The sequence below is a fragment of the Thalassophryne amazonica genome, chromosome 5 (genome assembly GCF_902500255.1).
Source record: "Thalassophryne amazonica chromosome 5, fThaAma1.1, whole genome shotgun sequence".
NCBI lineage: Eukaryota > Metazoa > Chordata > Actinopteri > Batrachoidiformes > Batrachoididae > Thalassophryne > Thalassophryne amazonica.
In genome coordinates this window covers 47,815,133-47,832,521 of record NC_047107.1, presented here as the reverse complement: position 1 = coordinate 47,832,521, position 17,389 = coordinate 47,815,133, and the positions used below count along the sequence as shown (strand labels likewise).

Here is a 17,389-nt window from a genome sequence, read left to right as displayed (position 1 = left end):
CAGTATTTCAAAACATACAAATGACACTGTGTCTGACCCAGAGCATGTATGTGGAACAGGACAATGAGAATTTCTACTCATCACTCACAGAGTTGTGAGCTCTCCTTGCTTTGCCCGTCACAGCCACTGTAGACCACTCTGCTCATTATCGTTCCACGCTCAGGTTAATTTTGATCACATTCCAATGAAATCACTCATCACTCACTCCAAAAAAGAAAAGAAGTCAGAAGAGAGAACAGAACACCAGAGCTCTTGGAATGTTTCTGTGAAGGCTCTCAGTTGTCCGGGTGGTTTCCATAGTAGAGAAGCTTGAATCTTCGACTGGACTGGGTTGCTTGATGCAAGGACATTTCGCTTCAAATCGCAGAAGCTTGCTCAGCTAAAATTCTTGCTCTGGTAGTCTGACTTTTGTCTTGACTCTTGTAGTGAAGAAACTCTTCTCTTGGACTGCTAAACACGATGGGGGAGCTACTTTAGCCAGGCTTGGAAAAATTCAGTTTTCTTTCCAAAATTGAAATACAGTAAAACTCGCATATAATGGATTCAGGTGGACCAGCAAATTGTGTACATTATAATCAAAATCTGTATACAAGGTCTGTTAGAAAACTATCCGACCTTTTTATTTTTTGCAATAACCTTATGGATATGAATCACGTGTGATTGCATCAGCCAAGCTTGAACCTTCGTGCGCATGCGTGAGTTTTTTCACGCCTGTCGGTTGCGACATTCACCTGTGAGCAGGCTTTGAGTGAGCACTGGTCCTCCACCCTCGTCGGATTTTCATTGTGAGGAAAATGTCTGAACGGCTGGAGCAGCGCTGCATCAAATTTTTCCAGAAACTGTGAGAGACAGCCAGGTGGACACCATTCGGAAAATTCAGATGGCTTTCAGGGACGATTTTATGGGCATCACACAGATTAAGGAGTGGTACAGCCGGTTTAAAGACGACGCACAATGGCGGAAGGCGCGCCGCGCTCCGAGCGGCGATCGACAGGCTGAAACGACCAGATCATTTCCAAACTGAATGCTGTGTTGATATGGGAATTCGTCTGACTACCAGAGAAATGGCAGAAAAGGTGGACATAGCACTTTCCCGGCACATTCCACTGTTAAAGGAGATTTTGTCATGAAAACAGGAGCGGAGGAGTTTGCCATGGAGCCGCTAATGGCATGGAACGAAAGCACCTCTGTGTTGGTCTCACAGGACATGTTGTGACATGCTCAGCTCTTTGACAATTTCTCGGATACTCATTAAACTGAAAAGCCACCCAAAGCCATCTGAATCTTCCGAATGGTGGAAGAGCTGGGCATGTCCCGTGAGACTTCCAACACGGAGGTGCTTTTTGTTCTGTGCCATTAGCGGCTCCATCCTGACGCGCGAATTCCGCTGCACGTCTTTCATTACAAAATCTCCTGTAACAGTGGAATATGCCGAAAAAGTGCTATGTCCACCTCTCTTGCCATTTCTCTGGTAGTCAGACGACGTCCCGGATCAACACAGCCTTCACTTTGGAAATGATCTGATCGTTTCAGCCTGTTGATGGCCGCTCGAAGCACGGTGCGCCCTCAGCCGCTGTGGGCCGTCTTAAATCCGGTTGTAATGCTCCTTAATCTGTGTGATGTCCATAAGATCTTCACCGAAAGCCATCTGAAGTTTCCGAATGGCTTCCACCTGGCTGTTTCTCACAGTTTCTGAAAAAATTTTGATGCAGCAAAGCGGCAGTCGCTCAGCCATTTTCCTGACAATGAAAATCCACCGAGGGGGCTGGACCACTCCTCCCACAAAGCGTGCTCACAGGCGAATGACGCAACCAACAGGCGTGAAAAAACTCACGCATGCTCACGAAGGTTCAAGCTTGGCTGATGCAATCACACGTGATTCAAATCCATAAGGTTATTGCAAAAAATAAAAGGGTCCGATACTTTTCTAACAGACCTCATACATATAAAACTGACAAATTCCGTTATACATATAAAATGGACAAAATCCATTGTACGTATAAAACAGACAAAATCGGTTATATGTATGTAACGGATTAGTTACAGCCAGGAGGTGCTGAATGATTTACGGGGAATCCCCAGCACCAATTAGGCTTACGTATTTCCTTGATTAAATGCCTGACCTTGAATCAGAACTTGCTTCATTTAATGACCGGGTCAAAACTTCGCCTGAAAAAAATAAACACCTGCCTTAAATAAGCGCCAGACATTATGTGCATTAAAAAATTACATTTGGTAAAGTCACTCTTTTTTCTAAGTCAGGTGTGGAGTGGTACCTTAAAATCCTAAAGCTTGAATTATGCTTTTCCAACTGCGTAACCCATGGCCATGCAATGACGTCAATGTGCATGTTACACTTTTAAAGTTCTCGGCCATGTTTTTATGCAATCTGCCGCAGGAACAGTGGCTTTTTCTGGATTAATTTGTCCCTCAACGAGTTCAATCATCAACCTCCAAACCAACGGTTTGGTTCCTCACACCCAGGGATATGTGTGAAAATTAACACCATATTACACTGAAGGCAGCAAGCAGCATTTTGTTAATAATCACCGGACTTGAATAAAGGTCTCGTTTAGGTGCCGTGTCTGAGCACGGTTTGAAAAAATAAATGGCCGAGCTTATAATCATGGAAATACGGCACCCATTTTCCTTGAATCGGCAAGTGTCAGTGCTGAACTTCATTTCATAATTCTGTTGCTGCTGCGCATGTCCAGACTGCTCTGTCCGTTATATGCGAGGAGTTTTTAATGGAAATGCATTGTAATCGGATGGGAAGTTTTGTCCGATGTGAGCGAAAATCCATTATACAAAATCCAGGATATACGGTGTTTATTAAATAGCAAATCATACAAAAGCATTGGGACTTTTGCTTTTGTCCGGTGAGCGCAAATATCTGGTTTATACGGCGACGGTTTAGATGAGTTTTACTGTACATCTGCATCTGGGTTCTGTGTTGGGGAGAACATATACTTTCTGAGTTTGTTTTGGGAAGGATATGTATTTTTCGACTTCACGTTTGGCATTTCCAGGTAAGCGCTGCTGCTCGCTGAAATATGACCTGAACAGACTGATTTTGGATTAGGCTGAGGAATTGGGGAAAAGGTAGGTGGGGTGTCGGTCTTGATGGCAGTGTTAATTATAACAGTTTTTTTCCATGAGGAGGTCATGGATCAGTTTTTTTCCATGAGGAGGTCATGGATTTCTCTGAGTCGATTGTATACAGACTCATATCATCTATCAAAGATGCTAAGACGATACATGTACCATGAACCATACGCTCACACCGTGTGTCTGAAGTTCAGAGACATAGTTCATGAATCATGAGTCAAGCATCATGTACCATGAACCATGTAACATATACTATGCATGCTCACACAATGTGCCTGACGCGAGTATGATACAGCTCCAGTATGTGAAACCCTAATGCACACACGAGTGCAAGTACATACTTAAAATATGTGGGCCCTGTGTGTGAAAATGACAACTGAGTCAGTCAGAAATAACCAATGATGCTTGCGCTGCACGTTGCTTTGCGCAAGATGGAAATAGTTCCCTTAATGTCAGCAACACTATTAAAAGTGTGAAAAATTACGTGAAAGTGGATGACACCTCATTTATTTGTTTGAGTTCTGCTGCCACAGGTTGTATTGGGTCGTATTTGGGTTTGGCACAAGTTTTATATCAGATACCCTTCATATTTTATGCCAGATAGCCTTCTACAGTCCATTTAATCAGGAACACATGTTTAACTGTTAGCATTAAAGCAAATATCTACTACCCAATAACCACACAGAAACTCAATGCATTTTGGCATGTAGACATGGTCATCATGATCTGATGACATTCAAAGTATCACAACAAGAAAGTTAACTGAGGTGAGTGATTGTGGTATGGCTGTCAGATGGGCTGGTCTGAGTGTTTGACAAGCTGGCAGTCTTCTAGGATTTCTAAATAAGAAAAACTTTGCCTGATCTGCTAAGTCTTGATTTCTACAGCAACATTCAGATGTAAACAACATGAAAGTGTGGATCCATCTGAGTGGCTTAACGGTGTGGCAACTGTGTGATGCCATCATTTCAATATGGGCCACAACAGGCGATCGGATGAAAAATCCTTCTTTACATTCCATTCCAGTAAAACCCGTTGAAATAATCTTTATGCAATAATTTTGTTAAAAATATACAAAAGTACATTTCACAGAGTTCAATTCAAAAAGTCTACACAGCAGTGAGATATAAATGTGAGAAAAAATTTCTTTCACTGAGAAGTGGAACCCCACGTGATCTGTCCGAACCAATCACTGCTCAGCTTTCACATCTTAGCAGCGTTTAAACAACATGGTCAGTGCTGGTGCTGCCGACTGAATGCTCCCCTTTAAAAATCTGTCCACCCTGCCTTCACTGGGCATGTGTCATTTCTAAGCGTCAGCTGCGATCCACCGATTATCACCTCAGAATAAGAATCACCTTTATTGTCATTACACAGCAATCAGCACACGGAATTTGCTTGTGCATCCTCAAAAACAATGACCACCCTCAAACATAACTTACCCACACACATACTTCAATAAATATTAAAACATCAGGAGATTTGGGGGGGCAAGCTCAGAGACAAACATAACTTGTACTGCACTGATCCCACATTGTCATTGTCCCATATTGCACTTATCCCATACTGCACATGTCCCATACTGCACGTATCCCCTCTAAAACATCAATTAAAAAAAATACCAACTTTAATAAAAACCCTTAAGGAGCTAAAAAAAAAATATATATATATACATATAATAAATATACCTAAATTTAAAAATAGTTCAAACAAATATTGCACATGTCCCCCCCCCTTGTTCTAATTCGAACAATGCAATTGTTCTGACTAGAGCTTGGGGATGTCTGTTCAGTTCTGTAACAGCTCTAGGAAATAAGTTGTTTTTTAGCCTTGTGGTGTGGGATTTGAAGGACCTCATTTCTGCTTAAAACTGCATTCCAGTCATGATTTATCTCACTGACAGATATGTGAAGCTTTTGTACATAAATTCAGCATTATTTCATAATAAAAGACAGCAGCCCAATCAGAGCGCAGCAGCAGACGTCTGACATGCAGCTGTGCCTACGTCATTTCAGTGCATCAGTAGCAAAATGAGGCAAGTATCGCATCGTTTCTGTTTAAAACTGCCTCATTTCTGCTTAAAACTGACTTTAGAATGATTTAAGAGGCTTTACCTTGTCATCTGATGGTTAATAATCACACTATTCCCTCTGATCGTTTTTGGTGCAGAGAGTCAGACTCAGACGTGCTACTGTGGTCCGAAATGACGCATGAGTAGTGAAGGCAGGGCAGACCAATTTTTAGGGGGGACCGTTCAGTCTGTGACACCGGCTCACTGGCTAGAGAAGCAGAAATGAACTGCTTTTTCCACCTTGAATCCATAAATAATGATAAATCTGCCCCAATGACAACAGTGAGGTGGATTAAGGTTGTCGATTGCTGTGAATCCTGGTGAAATGGAGGGAAGCCCTTTCATGATGTTGTCGCTGAACTCCCTGACTTTGGATTTCATTCTACGTGTTATTGTCGATTCAGAGACATAAATTTGATCGCCAAGGTACATTCGGAGAATATTTTGTAATATTTTTGGGCAAATTTCTCACATTGTTGACGGAGTACTTGAAAGGCCCTGTTTACTTGTTTAAAGGGTTCTTCCTTTACATGTACATGGATGCTTGTGGTCACTGTGCAGAGCACAGAACATAGATAGATGTACATTTAATATATTTTTAATTGAATAATTTGTACCCAGTAATTAAATGTGATCCTCCTCACTCCTCAGGCTTAAAAGCGTGTAGCATTAAAGAGAGCCAACCATCAAGTTGCTGCTCACTGAATGAACCAGCCAAAAAATCCACAATTCTTAAGAACTGGCAGTACCAGCCTGGTTCAGAAGTCAACTATTTTCTCAGCAACCTTTATCATATGCAATAAAGTGGACAACTGGATGAACTCCATGTATTCCCTAAGTTTGACTTGATAAGAGTTAGGCCTGCCCAGTGCCTACACTGACATACAGTGAGGAAAATAAGTATTTGAACACCCTGCGGTTTTGCAAGTTCTCCCACTTAGAAATCATGGAGGGGTCTAAAATTTTCATCTTAGGTGCATGTCCACTTTGAGAGACATAATGTAAAAAAAAAAAAAAATCTGGAAATCACAATGTATGATTTTTTTAATACTTTATTTGTATGTTACTGTTGCAAATAAGTATTTGAACACCTACCAACAAGTAAGAATTCTGGCTCACACAGACCTGTTAATTTTTCTTTAAGAAGCCCTCTTATTCTGCACTCTTTACCTGTATTAACTGCACCTGTTTGAACTTGTTACCTGTATAAAAGACACCTGTTCACACACTCAATCAATCACACTCCAACCTCTCCACCATAGCCAAGACTAAAGAGCTGTCTAAGGACACCAGGGACAAAACTGTAGACCTGCACAAGGCTGGGATGGACTACAGGACAACAAGCAAGCAGCTTGGTAGAAGACAACTGTTATGATTATTTATTAGAAAGTGGAAGAAACACAAGATGACTGTCAATCTCCCTCGGTCTGGGATTTCATGCAAGATCTCACTTTGTGGGGTAAGGATGATTCTGAGAAAGCTCAGAACTACACAGGAGGACCTGGTCCATGACCTGAAGACAGCTGGGACCACAGTCACAAAGATTACATTAGTAACACATGATGCTGTAATGGTTTAAAATCCTGCAGGGCAGCAAGGTCCCCCTGCTCAAGCCAGCACATGTCCAGGCCCGTTTGAAGTTCACCAGTGACCATCTGGATGATCCAGAGGAGGCATGGGAGACGGTCATGTGGTCAGATGAGACCAGAATAGAGCTTTTTGGAATCAACTCCACTTACCATGTTTAGAGGATGAGAACAACCCCAAGAAAACCATCCCAACCATGAAGCATGGGGGTGGAAACATCATACTCTGGGGGTGCTCTTCTGCAAAGGGGACAGGACGACTGCACCGTATTGAAGGGAGGATGGATGGGGTCATGTATTGTGAGATTTTGGCAACAATCTCCTTCCCTTAGTAAGAGCACTGAAGATGGGTCATGGCTGGGTCTTCCAGCATGACAATGACCCCAAACACACAGCCAGGGCAACTACGGAGGGGCTCCGTAAGAAGCATTTCAAGGTCCTGGAGTGGCCTGGCCAGTCTCCAGACCTGAACTCAATAAAAAATCTTTGGAGGGAGCTGAAACTCCAAAACTGAAAGATCTAGAGAAGATCTGTATGGAGGAGTGGACCAAAATCCCTGCTGTAGTGTGTGCAAACCTGGTGAAAAACTACAGGAAACGTTTGACCTCTGTAATTGCAAACAAAGGCTACTGTACCAAATATTAACATTGATTTTCACAGGTGTTCAAATACTTATTTGCAGCAGTCACATACAAATAAATTATTAAAAAAATCATACATTGTGATTTCCGGATTTTGTTTTTTAGATTATGTCTCTCACAGTGGACATGCACCTAAGATGAAAATTTCAGACCCCTCCATGATTTCTAAGTGGGAGAACTTGCAAAACTGCAGGGTGTTCAAATACTTATTTTCCTCATTGTAAGTCTCCATATACATTTCTACATGCTTTACATTTTCTTGTTCCCCCCTTTTTAATATTATTATATTTAAGTAAATATTGGAGGAGTGGGGTACAATTAGTTATACCTAACGGCTAAAGTTAGCTTATCTAGCAGGCTGTAGCGACGTTCATTGAAGCTTACAAAATAGTTGGTAGTTTTGTGTTTGATAGCCCACATTAATTCATACTTCTGTCCACATTTATTTTATATGTATTTGTTAATACCATTACTGTAGGTTTAACTACGCTATTATACTTTATACAGTAATTACCGTTTTTGTTTATCGTGTTAGCTTGCTGGGTACGGTTGGCTTATTAATGGCTAATTTAGCTCTTCTACTATAACTAGCTTATTTTCGCTATTTACAATTTCATTTTACATGGTGTAGATTTTTAATGATTTATCAGTTTATGTGTTCCTTTAAAGATATCAACATATAGTACCTACGTTCTTAGGTTTCCATTTGATAGCATAATGATTATGTTTTTATTTTCCTATAGTATGCTAGCAGAATTACCTTAGATAGATACCAGTACACTCACACACTCATAGCTTCTGTTTCTATAATAAAATACCAGATTTATAGCTTAGCCTACTAATTATATTTTAATTTTACTCTAGTCTACATTCAAAATTACCTATACTACAATCTTCTCCTGTGATGTCTTATCCTTCTTATGTCTTATTATTTATTATATTATATATACCTTTTTCCTGAGCTGCTTGGGTGGGTAGGGAGAGTTCCCATGGGATAATAAAACTTTTCAACCTACCATCCCTGGTTCTCAAGAACAGGCACCTAAGTGGCTCTACTCTACTCTTTTCTACTCTCCTATTTTACTCTTCCTTTTTAGATATTTAGATATACCTTTATATACTAGCATAGTTCCACCTTAGAATTGGAATATAATATATAAGATATACCTTACTGAATTTTCATGCTACCTTATTAACATCAAAAACACTCTGCAAGTTAGTGACTTTAATCTGCACAAAAGTGACTCACGACTGACATATTTTAATGGCGTTGGGAGGGGTTAAGAAGTGGATTTGCCACTTCTGAAACGCAGCAAAGCAATGAACCAACGAAGCAGCGGATCGAAGCACTGCTTCACTGGTTCATTGCAGAGCCATTACAGAAGCGATTGATTACAGACCCGCTGCAGGGTCTGCAATCAACAGAGAAATGATCATTTTCCCAGCAAACACCCTAAAAAACAACGGTCGCTCTGAAGGACCGATAAGGGAACATAGTGACATGTAATATACATTTTGGGGGGTGTTCTTCTTCTATCAACATGTAAAAAGTAGATTTTTTTTAATGAAACGTATTAAGTGTTAAGCTACTAACACAGTGTACTAAGTGTTAAATCTACACAAGTCAAACATGTCTAAAAACATGCAGGAAAAACATAAGACCCAGATCACATTTTACTTTTTTACTATATTAACCAGATTATCAAGAATAATTTGCAATATGTAAATGGAATAACAAAATTCTTATGCTTATTTGAGTCAAACATATACATGCAATTGTTATATTATTAGTTATATATAATTAATTAAATAATTAATTATTATATAATGGGCAGCGCATGTGAGGCTGTGTTGAATCCCAACAACAACACAGGAAGCCACTCTGTCTCTGCTGATGCTGTCAATACAAGTCGGAGAGGTAAGGTAGCTGAAAGGCAAGTCGATAATACACATCAGTACAGGAATTGTCACGTCTAATGTAATTTATCATATTATCTATATTATAACTCTGACAGTGTGCACATGCACCATTTTAATTGATTTCTTGACGGAATTTTTCCAAGTTCCACTCCAGACTTCTCCCATTTGTGCAGCTTAAACATGTTGAACATTTCAAATTGGACATGTTTGTATTTAAATGTACAACCAGTGTTATTTTCAAATAGGCTGCATCTACTGGAATGAAAACTTGTTTCTGGCAGGATTCTAGCATTGATGTGATCGCCTATAAGGTCCAAAGAAAGTTTCCAGCACGTCTATGAATTCATGCTACTAAGAATTAAGGGACTTCTAAAGGCGGGGGGGGGGGGGGGGGGGGGGAGTTGTCCAACATTCCTGTACAAAATGTACCTAAGGAATTAACAAACCAGTGAGTGTATGTGCAAAACTATTAACTGGACAATAATTTAACCCATCAGTATAGTTTGTGTGTTTGACACTAATGCATGATTTTTGTTATGCCTGTGTTTTAGGGTACCACTGGAAAGATTTGTCAAAGGAGAGGTTACTCAGGGAGAAGAAGATAACAAGCACCACTTTTATTGTGAGGAAACATCAGCTACTATATTTTGGCTATGTTGTGCATTTGTCTGGGCATGAACCAGTACAAAGACGCCTTTGTGCTGAGGATGCCATCGGTTGGAGAAGACCAAGAGGACACCCAAGATGAAAGAGACAGTGGCAGATAGCTGGCGACTTGTGGTATAGATGGCCCAGTTGTCTGCCTGTGTGGTTGCCATCCAAAATCCCAAAGTGGTTCCGTAATGTCATCAGGTGATGATTTAGATGTTAATGGATTTTTCTCTGACAGGTACAAATCTCTGTGAGATGAGAAAAATCACTAAAGCCCCTGTCGCACAGAAGGCATGTGCATGATGTGTTAGTTGGCGTTTAACATCATAGGTGTAATTGGGAAAGGGCAAAAACGCAGGAATATATACGAGGTCTCTTAGATAATAAACCGACCCTTTTATTTTTTTTTTAACTATATGGATTTGAATGACATGCGATTACACCAATCATGGTTGAACCCTCGTGCGCATGCGTGAGTTTTTTCACGCGTGTCGGTGACGTCATTTCCCTGTGGGCAGGCCTTGAGTGAGATGTGGTCCCGCCCTCTCGGCTGAATTCCTTTGTTTCACACGCTGCTCGAGACGGCGCGCGTTGCTTTATCAAAATTTTTTCTGGACCTGTGAGGAATATCCGAGTGGACACTATTCGAGAAATTAAGATGGTTTTCTGTGAAAAGTTTAACGGGGTGTTTCTGTCGGTGTAAGGACTTCCCACGGAGCGGGACGTCCTGCAGCGCTTCCAGGCGATGTCGTCGGCCTGTTTCGAGCTTAAAACATCCTAATTTAAGGCTTAATTCACCCAGGACATCGTGAGAGAACAGAGAAGATTCAGAAGAGGCCGGCATGAGGAATTTATGCGGACATTCCACTGTTTAAGGACATTTTTTTAATGAAAGACGTACGCGCAAATTCGCCGAGTCGTTTCCGTGACGACTCGGCGAATCTGTGTGCGCCGCAACAGGAAAAACACCTCCGTGTTGAAAACCATTTGTAGAATTCAGGCGGCTTTTAATGGCTTTCAACAAGTGAGTAACTGAGAAATTGTTTAACAGCTTGGGCATGTTCCAACTTGCCCGTTAAGATTTCCAACGGAGGTGTTTTTCCTGCCGCGACCCCCCGCGGTCGGGTCCAGCCCGACATGCGACTCTACCCGCACGTTCTTTCATTACAAAATGACCGTTAACAATGGAATGTCCGAATAAACTCCTCATGCCGACTTCTTCTGAAAGTTCTCTGTTCTCTGACGACTTACTGCGTCAACAGAGCCTGAAATGTGGAAGTTTTCAACTTGAAACGGCGAGACGCTGCCGCCTCGAAGCGCAGATCGCCGTCAGGCGCCGTGGACCGTCCTTAAAGCGACACTACCAGACCAAAATCTCTCATCAGCCGTTAAAATTTTTACCGAAAACCAACTGAATTTATTGAATGGTGTCCACTCAGTTGTGCCTTACAGTTTTGAAAAAATTTTTATCAAACAAAGCAACAGTCTCTGAGCCATTCCTAAACAATGAAAAAAATCGACGAGCGGGTGGACGACTCCTCACTCAAAGCCTGCCCACAGGCGAATGACGTAACCGACAGGCGTGAAAAAACTCTCGCATGCCCACGAGGGTTCAAGCATGTCTGATGTAATCACACGTGATTCAAATCCATATGGTTTTTGAAAAAATAATAAGGTTGGATACTTTTCTAATAGACCTCGTATGGTTCACCTACCATGGTGCAGGCCCCCCCCGAGACAGACACACACACACGCACACACAGTGATATTACTTAAACAGATTTAAGAAAATACAGTGCAAAACAGTGCACAGTGAATTGACTCTGTGTCAGCTATCAATAGTACTGGGACTGGTTCATCCAGGAGTTGGCAAGACCTCATTTACAACGATTTTTTGGCAATTAGGGATATAGCAAGGAAAAGGATTGAGATAACACTGATGTGTGTTCCAGAGCATATAGGTATCCCAACAAATGAGAAGGTGGATAGGTTGACCAAAAAAGCTGTGACAAATGAAAACACAGACATCAGTATCAATCCTTCCAAAGCAGAGGGCAAGGGTATTGTCTGGAGGGAAATTAACTTACAATGGCAAAAATGCTGGGAGCAGGAGACTAAGGGTAGGCATTTATTTTCAATAGCTAGTTAAGTAACAGATTCAGTAAATAATTGTAGAAGAAACAGGTGGAAAAGAAAGGATTAAATCATTATTGTTAGACTGAGAATTGTTCATACTTTCTTGAACAGTATGCTCTTCCTCCAAGGAAAGCATCAGGATGGACTATGTTTGGAATGTCCACAGCCAGAGACAGTGCAGCACGTCCTCATGTATTGTACTAAATATTTCAGAGAAAGGCAAGAGCTTCTCTCAGAATTTAGTTAGGGTCTTTGGCTGTCTGGCTCTGCCCAGCCGGCCACACTCGGCGTAGTCGCTGAACAAAAAAAGCTCCTCCCAGCAGGGTGATGTCCGTCACTCATTTTTCTCCTTTTTTTTTTCTCTCCTAATTTTGTGGTTATGACCAGTGGTGGGCACAGATAACCAAAAAATTTACTTCAATAACAGATAATCAGATAACTGAAAAGTTATCTTTGATAAAGATAAAACGATAAACCACCCAAAAATGTATCGGAAGTTACAGATAACCGATAAATTCCAATATTGTCTCTGGTACATTTGCAACTACTAATAAACTGAATTTGAGTTTTAACACCACAATGGCTTCTACTAGAATTAAAAGTGACAACAGAGCCAAACAATGAGGCTACACTTTTGTCTTTTAACCTCCTGCCCCTGCTGGAAGTTCTTATTTACTACACAGCTTCCAGCACAGAGGCACACTGAGAGCAGCCATAAAGCCCAGCTCTCTGCCAATCACAACGCTCCGGTCAGGCGGAGGTCTTGAAAAGTAAAGTCATGCTGACTTATGGTTTTGATTTATAAATAACATTAATACCGACAGAATAACTCCATTAATGTCAATTCTGTCATTTGTACAAAGGTAAAATATAACATATATCGTTTAATGTTGAATAATGCACTAATTCTGAGGTTTTGTAACAAACACAGACAGATTGCAAAGGATTCTGGGTAAAAGTGCCTCTGCTAAACACTGATTGGTTCAGTCATTCATTATGTAAACCAACATGTTAATGTGACATGTGTCGTGTGTTAGTGTTTACAGATAAATGTGCTTTTGTAAAATATTCCATTTTTTATTTGTAAAAACAGGCATTTTTACAGAGCCCTGGAAGTGTCATCGCAAAATGTTTTGCATGTGGAGAGAATGTGAGCTCAATTTATTAGTGCTGTGCGCACGTTTGATGACGTTGTAAAACGTGCACTCAATACTTTCTACATGAATGTTGGCTTTACACTGTGCGAGTTTTGGCCGTTTCAGATGATTTTTCATTCGTGCGAGAATGTTTTGGATGGAGTTTCAGGTTAATCATGCGTCCTGCATTGTGTAGTGTACATGGAGTAACAAGCTGCGTTTAACATCTCACGACCACCTCCTGATCGCCGATCGTATGGTCAAATGAAAATCAAACCTGTTTGATATTATTCTGGTCGGCCGTCGTGAGGTTATCCTGCTGCTGAAAATCTACAAGCATCCAACCGCTCGCACTGTGCATGTGCAAACACTGCAGAGCTGTCTTGTAATGTTTTGGGGTTTTTTGCTGTTGTTTTGTTTTGTTTTTAAACTTAATTTGTAAAAAAAAAAAAAAAAAGCCATTTGCAAAGCCAAAAAGTTGATTTGACAATCATCTGATATAACCGGGGTCAAAATAAATAGAACACTGCCATCTACCGGTGCCCAGATGCTTAGTACTTAGGGCGAATACTGCCATGAACACTACTGGCCAGTAGATGGCAGTAGAGGCCTTGAACTTGCCAAAACAAAATTCCAGATAATCCGTGTCTGCTACATTTAAAATGCGTGGAATTTAACAAATGCAAATACAATAACAACGTCTATAAACCCAGAGAATATATTCACGAGAGTTTTAGGCACTAGAGTTTAATGCTGTTGTCCGTGGAGTGTCTGAAATGCATTTGTCCTGTCGTGAACGTACTGAGATCACATAATCCTACCGATAATGCACCGCTGGGCACAGCATGTGCTCACAAAACCTTAAAAATTAGCACATTACTTTAAAGCTAAAACATATATCTGATATTTTCACTTTATAAAACTTCAGACATGACAGTCATTTTAAATAACTTGTCCAAAATTAGTATGGTTAAAATTTGAACCATAAGTTAAAAATGTATGCCTCTGGATGACTTAGGTGATATTGCCAGCATATCAGTATGGTGTTAAAGGAAATGCCTTTTTTTTTGTGACCAGTTCTCTTTTGTCTGCAGAGGATAGAGACGTTTTTTTTAGTAGCTCTTCTGTTTGCAGAAGGTAAAACTGTACATCTCTTACAAAACTTTTAACAGGTAGGTGCTGAACTGATTTTAAATTTCAATAATGCTTGTCACTGTTCAGCTTTGTTTATCGGTCTAAAAATTATCGGACAAAAATTAATCGGAAGATAATTGGTCCGATAATGGTTTTTAAAGTTATCTAAAAAGATAATCCGATAATGAAAACATTATCTTTGATAATTATCTGTTATCGGATTATCGGAACTGTTCCCACCACTGGTTATGACCCGTAGACGTGTACCCCCCCCCCCCCCCAAAAAAAGCGGATTTGCATGCATGATTTATGAAAGCCTCATTTTTAGGTTGGAAAAGATGGATTTGCTGATTCCTGGCCAGTGTTTTAGTACATGGTGTCTCAAAAAAGGTGCCACAAAATCATTTGACTCTAATTCTACAATGGCTAATCTGAATTGTTTTTTGTTTGTTTGTTTGTTTTCAGACATCAAGATATATGTTAGGAATTTCTTCTAATGTAGTTTGAGACTGATCCATCAAGCAAAACAGGAAACTGGTGGAAATCTACTTTGAGACCAAATCGATCGTGCACATATTGAGCACATCTTGTGAATACCATAACTCTTACAGACAAATGTGAAATTAAAAATGAACACCAGGGATAGAATTCCCTGAGATATGACCAAGATGACGTATGACAGATATCAGTATCCAAAAGTGTATAGATTTACTGTGGCTTTATTTTTGTGCCACCTTTTTTTTGGGACACCCTGTATTAACTTTTTTTCACTCTTTTTTTTATTATTTTGTCATGGATTTGGAGTTGCTGAACAGCCTGGTGTTTTCATGTGTGTGTTGACCGCACCAAAAGTGAAGAATGGCAAGTGTTTTGAAGATGACTAAAACACTCATCAAACTCATCCTGGTGAGTTCCGCCAACCGTATGCCACTGTGTGAGGTGTTTGTGGCAAGTAGTGGCGTGTTTGTAGCAGATAGTCATGAGTTGGGTGGCAAGTGCTACACGTGCGTCTAAACATCACAAAAACACTGTCTGAGTGAGAGGGGCTTAAGGGCCCTTGGGCAATGACCATTTGCGCCTGGTCTACAATTGAGCACTTTGCATGGCAGCACCCTGATACCAAATGGGTGAATCAAAGGCATCACTGTAAAGTGATTGAGCAATTGTGTAAGATGAGAAAGCACTTTGTAAATCTAGTCCATTTAGGAATTAATTAATCACTTACAACAGAAAAATAAATGGGAACTTAATTGTTTTACTACTTCTTTATGTACTGGTTGTATTTTCTCAAATATTTCATTAACTAAACAATATTTTTTTCAGGCTGGGAGGGGAAGGTTGACTGTTGGTTTTCCAAAAATAATTTTAGGATATTGGGAATTACAAATTTTTTTAATTCTATTCATTTTTAGCTCAAGATCAGCCGGTTATTTGTAACTGTAATCTGTTGTGGCCAACCTTTTGGCTGCCTCTCTCCACTTCCCTTTTTAACCTCTTGTGTGTAGTTTGTTTTCCCTCCAGGTGGCGCGCTGCAGAGCCGAGGAACACCTGCGGCTCGTCAGCTACTCGCACCTGAGGCTCATCTAAGGCTCATCGGGAGTAGGTTACATAAACGGCTTTGAGCTCAGTCACTGCTGGATTCTACACGTGTCTCTGCACAAGAAAACCATGACCTTGTCTACGCTGACACTTCCATGCACTCTGACTTCTGAGCTTTCCACAGCTCATCTCAAAGTAACCTGGCCACTCTCTGCACTACGTCACTTTGGAACTCTATGGTTCTCAGCTACAGAGCGCGTAGCTCTGCCACACTTCAGTTAAGTTCCTGCATGTCTGTGAGATCCCGTTCTCACGCTGCTCCTGTTTGTGACTGTGCATGACTAAGAACTGTTTCCAAGAACTCTCTCAAGAACTGTTTCTGAGAACTATTTCCAAAAACTATTTTCCAAGAACTGTATGAACTCTGATAATGAACCACTAAGAACTTTCTAAGTCGTTTCTAAAAGTCAAGTCCTGCTTAATTGGAACTCCATCACAAGACACGCAGCACCTGACCTCTGATGATATTCATGAACTGTGAACGATTCCTGAACAGCAAAGCCCATTTCCAGAACTGTGAACATTCCTGTTTTAAGCCTTCAGTGAACTGTCTGTTGTTAAAGGCTTCAGTGTTACGAGTGCAATCACTCACCTCTGCTCTCCTCCGTTCTCCTAGTTCTTGTTCTCAGCCCTGTGCGTCCCACCTGGCCCCAGCTCCAGTTCCATATACTCCAGGATTTCAGTTGTCTTAAAAGACTGGCTCGGGAACCTGCAGCTCCCTAATTCCTACCGCTATGAGTGGGCTGACTCTATACTCTGCAGGCACCCCCAGTGCAGCATTATTATTTTCTGATTTATTGTAAATAAATATCTTTTCGCTCACAACCAGTTCTGTTCCTTGCTCCCCGCATTTGAGTTCATCGTCTGTACGGGTCCGGTCCCATCTGGACCAGTAACCGTAACAGTAATCAGTGCATTAATCAGCAAAAAGAGTAATTGTTTAATAATTAGCTTCAGTTATGTCTGTGTAATTTGCGGCTCATATTTCCGTGCTCCTGTTTCTGAGCCTGGATATACAGTGCACACAGATGTGGCTGATAAACTGTGGATAACAGCTTTTTAAAGATATGTTTTACTCCACCCCATTATTTGTGCAAGAAATACATTATGGTGCAATATTTACCCTCTGCCTATGTGCGCGCGCCCGAGTGTGATTATTGTATACAAGCAGCTGTGTTTACACTTGTTGCACTCTTTGCTAACATGTTCCCACACTTGTAAACGAGTCCGCCTTGCCTTTTCATCTGCCACATCTGTGGAAGAAAGAGCAAATGATACGGCAGAGAACATGACGGAGAGAGAATAAAGGTGTTTGCACACTATATGTGGCAAATGTGCACTCATTGTGAGTGATGAGAATTGGTGCCAGAAGATGATGTAAGCTGTTCCACCCCCGCTCTTTGTTCT

The 17,389-nt window shown here is 40.9% G+C and overlaps 1 protein-coding gene across 1 annotated transcript in view; it reads right to left on the bottom strand.

The window, feature by feature from the left end:
• The window catches only part of LOC117510410 (single-stranded DNA-binding protein 2), a 310,588-nt gene that overhangs the window by 111,804 nt on the left and 181,395 nt on the right, over positions 1–17,389 (bottom strand). The gene's annotated exons all lie outside the window — the stretch shown is intronic.